Source organism: Neophocaena asiaeorientalis, unplaced genomic scaffold (assembly GCF_003031525.2).
Source record: "Neophocaena asiaeorientalis asiaeorientalis breed wild unplaced genomic scaffold, Neophocaena_asiaeorientalis_V1.1 scaffold165, whole genome shotgun sequence".
Taxonomy (NCBI): Eukaryota; Metazoa; Chordata; class Mammalia; order Artiodactyla; family Phocoenidae; genus Neophocaena; species Neophocaena asiaeorientalis.
Window position 1 is genome coordinate 2,384,816 of NW_020173918.1, and position 8,837 is coordinate 2,393,652.

An 8,837-nucleotide genomic window follows, 5' to 3' on the forward strand; every position below is an offset into this window, starting at 1 on the left:
CGCTCTCTTTCCTCTCCATTTAGCATCAGCTATTTTTTAAGGAGCAATTTTTAAAAGTACCTTGTTTTCATACTAGGTGGTCAGTGTTGAAATACGTGGAGACTCTGCCACCGATGCACTCCGCGGATGCCCCAGTCACTCAGGAACTACAGGCTCAGCTCAGGTTTCCGGTGCCAGTTCCGGCATCTGTGTTATGGAGCCACAGAACGGTCCTCTGGCTCCATCAGTAAGAACCACGCCACTCAGATCTCACCTGTGACTCAGAAGCTGTGCCTCAGAATCAGACAAATATTCCTTGTTATCCAAATTTACTGCTATCAAATCTAGAGTTGGGGGCTTCCCTGGTGGTGCAGTGGTTGAGAGTCCGCCTGCTGATGCAGGGAACGCGGGTTCGCGTCCCGGTACGGGAGGATCCCACATGCCGCGGAGCGGCTGGGCCCGTGAGCCATGGTCACTGAGCTTGCGGGTCCGGAGCCTGTGCTCCGCAACGGGAGAGGCCGCGACAGTGAGAGGCCCGCGTACCGCAAATAAATAAATTAATTAATTAATTAAATAAATAAACTAGAGTTGGGTTGGGAGGAATGTTGTTCCTACCTCACTTCGTTAGATTGTAACGCTCACTCAAGCACTAACTCATTCTATTTAATCTTCATAATGTCATGAGGTAGGTGCTATTATTGTCCCATTTTGTAGATTGGGAGACCAAGGCACAGAGAGATTACCTAACTTGCCCAGGTCATGTACCTGGTAAAAAGGACGGATGGGGGAAGTGTGCAGGTGAGAATAAGACACACACAGGGAATCAGCTTCATAGTGTTATTGGGAAGGCAAATGAGGTAATACAGGTAAAGACCTCAGAAGAGCGCCCAATCCGAAGGGTTAGTTGCTGTTTGCTGCTATTACCGTAAAAGTAATGATCTAATTACACAATGCAACCAGTGGTCTAGTAGCCCAAAGAGCTAAAAACTGCCTGTCTCTTTGGAGGCTTTGTTTGCTTTAATTTGGTTATTTGTTACACCAATTTTATATTGTTCTCTGGACTTTAGTCTTTAAGAAATACCCTGGGCTCGTCAACATGTTCCACCGGGGCCTCCCATTGGTGAAATCTACTGGAAGCCAGAGAGCAAGGGAGCCTGGGAAATGTAGTTTCCAGTGACAGCGGCTTCGGAGAGTAAACAGGCAAACGAGGGAAACTTTCAGAAATTCAAACAAATATTTCTGCAAATCTGATGCCTGAGCATGAGACCTTGTATCTGCACTCAACCAGAGGTACACTTCTATCTTTAAGTGCAGAAAGGAGCAGAAATAAGGCCCTGCTCCTTTTTTTATTTTTTAGGTGAGTTATGATATTCTGTGAGAGAAAGAAGTGGGTATACAATTTTCAGAAAGCAAGAAGGCATTTGACTTTAAACAATTTACTCTTTTTATTTGTACTCAATCCAAATGAAGTGACTGCAACTTTGAGGGCTGGTTGTTTTGAGTTCTGGAACAGTGTGAAATAATGAAAATAAAAACACAGATGTGGCCATCCATCAGACCCTGCTTTGCAACCCTACAATTGCAACCCTACAATGCGACCTTGAGCAAATTATTTTCCCTTTTCATCTTCAGTTTCCTTGTCTGGAAAATGGGGCCAATGATGATCACCCACCTCACAGGATAGATGCAAAGATTAAGTGGGGATAATGTGCTTGGTACATAATAGACACTGAAAACCATGCCCTCTCTTCCCTTTATTTCCCCTTGTATGTCTTTGGCTTATCTCTGGATGTATCCGTTATCTATTGCTGCATCACAAATTATCCTCAAACTTAGCAGCTTCAGGATCTGAGCGTGGCTGAGCTGGGTTCTCTGGGTCTCTCACAAGGCTGCATTTAGGATGTGGCCAGGACTGCAATCATCTCAAAGCTCAATGTGGGACTGATCCACTTCCAAACCCGTGCACTTGGTTATTGGAGGGACTCAGTTCCTCAAGGGCTGTTTGTTAGACTGAAGTCCTCAAATCCTTGTTTCTTGTCATGTCGGTGGCTTACCGACTTTCTTCTGAGGAAATGAGCAAGTGAGAGAGTGCAAGTGGGGGCCCAATATAGAAGCTACAACCTTTTGTAAACTAATCTCAAAAATGACACACCATAGCTTTTGACATATTCTCTCTTTTTTTTTTAAGAGTCTGGCTTTTAAAATTTATTTATTTATTTATTTATTATTTTTGGCTGCGTTGGGTCTTCGTTGCTGCGCACGGGCTTTCTTTAGTTGCGGTGGCTACTCTTCCTTGTGGTGCTCGGGCTTCTCATTGCAGTGGCTTCATCTTGTTCCGGAGGACGGGCTCTAGGCGCGTGGGCTTTATTAGTTGCAGCACGCGGGCTCAAGCTGCTCCGTGGCATGTGGAATCTTCCAGGTGCAGAGCTCGAACCTGTGTCCGCTGCATTGGCAGGCAGGGTCTTAACCACTGCACCACCAGGGAAGCTCCGACATATTCTCTTTGTTAGAAGCAAGTCACCAGGTGCAGCACACACTCAAGAAAAGGGGATAACTTAGGGATATGAACCCTCAGAGGCAGGGATCGTTTTGATTCTGTCAGAGGATCCCCACCACACTGGATATATCACAACCTGATTAAAAGAAGGTGAAACTGTCTTCTTGATCCCGCGTCTTTAAAGATGGAAGTGTACCTCTGGTTGAGTTCAGATACAAGGACTCATGCTCAGGCATCAGATTCGCAGAAATATTTGAATTTCTGATTGTTTCTGTCATTTGCCTGTTTATTCTCTGAAGCTGCTGTATGTCAATGGAAACTACAATTCCCAGGCTCCCTTGCTCTCTGGCTTCCAGTAGATATGGCCAATGGTAGGCCCCAGTGAAACGTGTTGGTGAGACCAAGGTATTTCTGCCCTTCCTGCCTTTGCTTCCTGGGGTTTCTCCAGCCTCATTGGCACTCTTTGGCTCCAGTCCCACCACTCTCTTGGTGGTCTCCACTCCTGTCTTACCACCCTGTGTTGTTCCAGCTTCACTGGAGACTGGATCTCCAGTTGGGGCTGGCCCCAACTCCTAAATGTAGCAGCATCTCTTTTTCCTTTGTCCTATCTCTTGGAGAAGTGGCAACTTCTTGCTGCTGCTTATCTTTGGTTACTCGTCATCTCTCTTTTGGTTTCTTAGCTCTTTCATGATCTGTTTCACTGATTACCTCTATTAAATTCATCCTATATAAAATCCCTGGAGCAGTTTTTAATACACTGACAATCAGTGGGACTGAACCCAACTGATAAACATTGGTCTGCCCTGAGCAACTCATGTACAGAGCAGTGTTTGCAGCAAAAGTTTTCTAAGGCATTTGTGATGCTAAATATCTGCCCTAGTCCTCATGCTGCTGGAAGTCCAGAGGGTGATTGCTTATTCAGGATGTAACTTCACCACTCTGGGCTTAAGTTTCCTATTTTACAAAGTGGGAGGCTTTGTGACATCTGTGGTCTCTTAAATCCCTGAATATTAGGGGCTGCAGAATTTCTCCACAGGGAAAGTTTAGGAACCATATTTTGGGAAGTGGGTGGAGGCACTTTATATGAGACCAAAATTGGGGTGAAGGGGAAGAAAAGAAAACAAACAAAAACCCAAAACCCTAAGTTGTCCATGTCACAGAAGAGGGGGGTCACTGGTGGAGACTGTGGGGGAAGTTAATGAGGATCGTACTATGACTTCATAAACTAAGTATGTTGTCCTACAAATTGCTTCCTATTTCCTACTCCAGCCCCTGCTTTCTACCCCACCCCAAATCAAAGAATAGTGCTTAGAAATAAAGTTTCAGGGCTTCCATGGTGGTGCAGTGGTTAAGAATCCGCCTGCCAATGCAGGGAACACGGGTTCGAGCCCTGGTCCAGGAAGATCCCACATGTCACGGAGCAACTAAGCCTGTGCTCCACAACTACTGAGCCTGCACTCTAAACCCCGCGAGCCACAACTACTGAGTCCACCAGCCACAGCTACTGAGCCCACGTGCCACAACTACTGAAGCCCGGAGACCTAGAGTCCGTGCTCTGCAACAAGAGAAGCCACCGCAATGAGAAGCCCGCACATCGCAACGAAGAGGAGCCCCCGCTCGCCACAACTAGAGAAAGCCCGTGTGCAGCAACGAAGACCCAACGCAGCCGAAATAAATAAATAAATTAAATAAATCTATTAAAAAAAAAAGAAATAAAGTTTCAAAACATGAGATTTAAAATTTTACTGTACTTGGTATAACAATAATTTATAAAGGATGGCAGAATTCGTCACAGGAATAATCTTACAAGGTGGAGAGACAGTACAGGAAAGCTCTCTTAGTTTAAATCCTTGGGCACGTTACTTAACATCTTTGGATGCAGTTCTGTCTTCTGGAAAATGGTGTAATAATAGCACCATTGTGCCAGTGACTTGTAATAATCCTTGTTATTACAAGGATTAAGTGAGTAAGTATTTGAAAAGTGCTTAGAACATATTGTATTTACTGGCATATTGTATTTACTCTATGGTAGACTTTATAAATATATTGCAATATTCTAAATTGTAACTGACTGTATTTGTACTGTAACTGATATAAATTATATTGGAGTATCATGGTTACTGTAAGTCTGGAGAATTCATATAAGAGCAACTGTGAGAAAACGGAGGTTGGTGATCACCTAGAAAAAGAAGAGTTTGTAGAATGGTAACTTGTTCAGTGTGTCTTTTCCACAAAACAAAACACTGTACACAGGTGTCCTCAGGTTGGACGAGCTGATTGATTGGGTGACCACTGCTTGATAAAAATATCCCTTATTCGAACTATATGCTCAAAAAGCATCCTCTAATCCGTATCTTGGTCTCCTGACCAGAAAGTATGTACACCTATGATACTTATTTTCAATATCAAGTGCATCTCTTATTATAAATTAATTAATGGCATTGCTTATTAACTCATTTCATGTGAATTTAGGTTTTTATAATCATAGTAATAGGTAATAGATAATATGTAATATGCAGGGTTGTTTACTATGTCTCAGTATTATAAGCACTTCAAAAATATTTTATCAAATCTCAGCATACTCCTAGTGAGTAGATAATAGCTGTATCCGTTAGATTTTGCTAAATTATATAACAAAAGCCCCCAAAATCTAAGTGGATGACAATGGCAAGGGTTATTTCAGGCTCACATCGCATTTTTTTATAGATCGGTTGTGGTTCTGCTCCACATTTTCTTCATGGAGGGACCTAGACTAAAGGAACATGACATGAAAAGATCTCATTGCTCCTCACGATTCTGCTGGAAAGTGAGTACACCTCACTTCTACTCACATTTGATCTGCCAAAGCAACTCCCATGGCAGTGACTGATATCAAGTTGGTGTGGAAGTGTGCTCCTCACAGGGATAGGCATGTCATGAATCGATATTAGTGGGCAGGGATGTATAATTCTCCCAAAAAGGGCAGCAAAAAATTGGGAGTAAAAGTGAAATCTACCGCACTATCCTCATTCAAATTTTAGACATGAGAAACTTGAGGAATAGAGTTTAGTAAATTTCTTAAAGTTGCAAACCTAGTAAGTGATAGGATTGGGATCTGAAATAGAGCTGTTCATCTCCAGAACTGTGATGGCCAGACTCCAACATGGCCCTGGTCATTCTCATCCTCTGATGTGCACGCACATGTGCAGACTCCCAAACTAAATAGGACTGACCTATGGAACTAATAGAACATTGTGATTTCTGAAGTTATGTCATAAAGGATATGGTGACTTCTGTTTTGCGCTCTCTTGGATCACTCATTCTTAGGGAAGCCAGCTGTGATGGAGTGAGCTCTCAAGCAGCCCGATGAACAGGTACACATGCCAAGGAACTGAGGCGTTCTGCCAATAGCCAACATTGACTTGCCAGCCATGTGAGCCATATGAGACATCTGGGAATCGGATCTTCTATTCTCAGTCAAGTTTTCAGATGACTGCAGCCAGAGTAACATCTTGACTGCAATCTTATCAGAGATCCCAAGTCAAAACCACCCAGTTAAGTCACCCCCAAATTCCTGACCCATGGAAACTGTGTGAGATAATAAATGCTCATTATTATTTTAAACCACTAAATTCTGGGATAATTTGTTACACAGCAATGGATAACTATGCCAAACTGCCACCACCAGGTATGAATTACACAATATTGTGTAAGTGGATGGAACTTACATTTACAAACCAGCAAATTCATATAATTTAGGGGGAACAGAGAGGGAAATGTAAAGGGATGCTGCGGGAATAATAGGAAGTAGGATAGACAAAGAGAAAAGTCAAGAACAGAGAAAATATACACAGGCTCAAATGCAATCTATTCTTGTTCATCGAACCATCTCTTTTGAAGACACCAGCAACATCTTTGAATAAATAGATGTTGAAGAGATTGATTAGGAAAATGATTATGAGTTCAATAGTAAGGTTAATGGAAAGGTAGTTAATATCTCTGAAGTCATTCTTTCTCACAGGGTTCACTTACTAGACAGAAGAGAATACTTGTCAAGCTCTTGCCAGAATTAAGGGATCTGTGTTTTGACTCTTAAGAGTATGTATGTAGACACTTATGTTTTATATTCTTAAGCTCTTCTGGGCCAGGAAAGGATACCCAATCCTCCATCCCATCCCCAGATCTAAACTACTCTCCACCTGCACCTTCTGCAAGGACCCTTCCTCCTTCCAGATGCCACAGAATTCCCTTCCTGACAGCCCAGGGGACAAATCACTAACCTCTCTCAGGCTTTCATTTTGAAACAATAATGGGTTCTTGGAGTTTCCATATACTTCAACATCCAAATTAAGTTTAGAATCATTTATTAGATTCACTCTTTTCGTATTTTTTTGTTTCGGTTTTATTGATTTATTTAGATTTAGGCCAGTGAACAATTTAACTCTGAGTTTAGAGCGTAAAATGTGCGTGAGCTTGTGTATAGTGCAAAATACATAAGATATCGAAATATATACATACTCTGCAAGATATAAAGATAAAGAGATTAAGATCACCTCTTAAACTATACCGTCAATCTGCTGATGAAGACTATTATTTATTAAATCAATTTATTTGGCTGTGATAAGAAATCAATAGATTTCTCTATTGAAATTAAAGAGAATAGAGGAGAGGGAAGAGATGAGAAGAAGAAATAGCAGAGCAAATTGCATTGAAAAGGAATATCTATTACTTCCTCAAAATTTTGTTTCGGTAAGGGCAAGCATGAGTGCATGTGAGTGTGAGCGTACGATGTAAAATGTGTTTCTTAGTGTAGGTTACAGTCAAAAAGAGTTCTTAAAAAAATAAATAACTGGCCAGCTAGTGAACATTTGAAAATAAACTGAAACCATTACTGTTTAGGCTACAAAGCACCCAACACTTATTGGCTTAAAACAACTATTTTATTATACCCATAGATTCTTCAAATCAGGATTTCTGATAGAGCAGAGTGGAGTTGGCTTGTCTCTTTGCCATGAGGTTTGGGATTTCACCCGAAAAGACTTGACCACTGGAAGCTGGAATCAGCTGGAGACTCCTTCTCTCACATTGCTGGTCCTTGTATTAGGATGGTTCAAAAACTGCTATGACTAACCAGAGTGCCCAAACGTGGTCTCCACAGGCAGCTTGACTTTCTCATAACGTGGTCTCAGAACTACCGAAATTCTTATGAGATAGATAGTTCAGAAACAGAAGCGTAAGTGTTCCAGCAAATAAGGCAGAAGCACCATTGTTTTTTAAGACCTAGCAGTGGAGGTCACACAGCCTCCCTTCCTTCACATTCTATTGGTGCAAGCTGTCACAAGGTCACTCAGATTCAAGGGGACCAGAATTAGACTTGATGGGGGAGTGACAAGACACATTGGAGAAGGGAATGTGGGTCAGGAGAAATAGTTGCGACCGTTTTTGAGAAGCTAAATTTGCCATATTATATAACCACGAGAATGTCCAGACTAGATAAGTATGTCCAGACTAGATAAGTAAATACATTGGGCCACATGTATAAAAGAAATATTAAACTGCAGTGCAAATCACCAAACCAGAGCTCTCAGCACCAGTATAATACAGAGGGATGGATCTTGTTCAGGGAAAAAAAACAAGACATGAAAGATTAAATACATTGTGATTTGCACATATACATAACAAAATCAGGCCAAACTAAAGCATTGTTTATGGATACACAGATAAATGATGAATCTGTAAATGAAAAAACACGTATATAATTTCTGTGAAAGTCCAGATAAAGAGCAGAAAGAGGAGACAGATAGTACCTGAATGTCTGAGAAACTCAGCACCCATATTTTTCTTAATAAGCTTCATCATATTTTAAAGAGAAACATGTTGTTTGCTAATAATAAAGTAATTGTGCTTATGGTAGAAGCTTTGAAAAACTATTGAAGTTTGGACACAAGAATAAAAATCACCTACATTTCCGCCACTTTGGCAAACCTATGTCATATTTAGGTATATTTCCCCCTTCTATGAAAAGTGGTATAACACGGTGAGATATGAAGAGAAACTTTTTTTTAAGGAAATTTTTATTTTGAACTAATTTTATATTTACAAGAAAGTTGCAAAAACAGTACAAAAAGTTTCTTTATATCCCTCAACTGGCTTCCCCTAATGTTAATGTCTTACATAATCATTGTACACTTATGGAGAACAAGAAATGGATGTTGGTGCAATATTGTTAACTAAACTTTATTTATTTTTCAATTCTTTTTTAAAATTTAATTCAAGGGGCTTCCCTGGTGGCGCAGTGGTTGAGAGTCTGCCTGCCAACGCAGGGGATACAGGTTCGTGCCCTGGTCTGGGAAGATCCCACATGCTGCGGAGCGACTGGGCC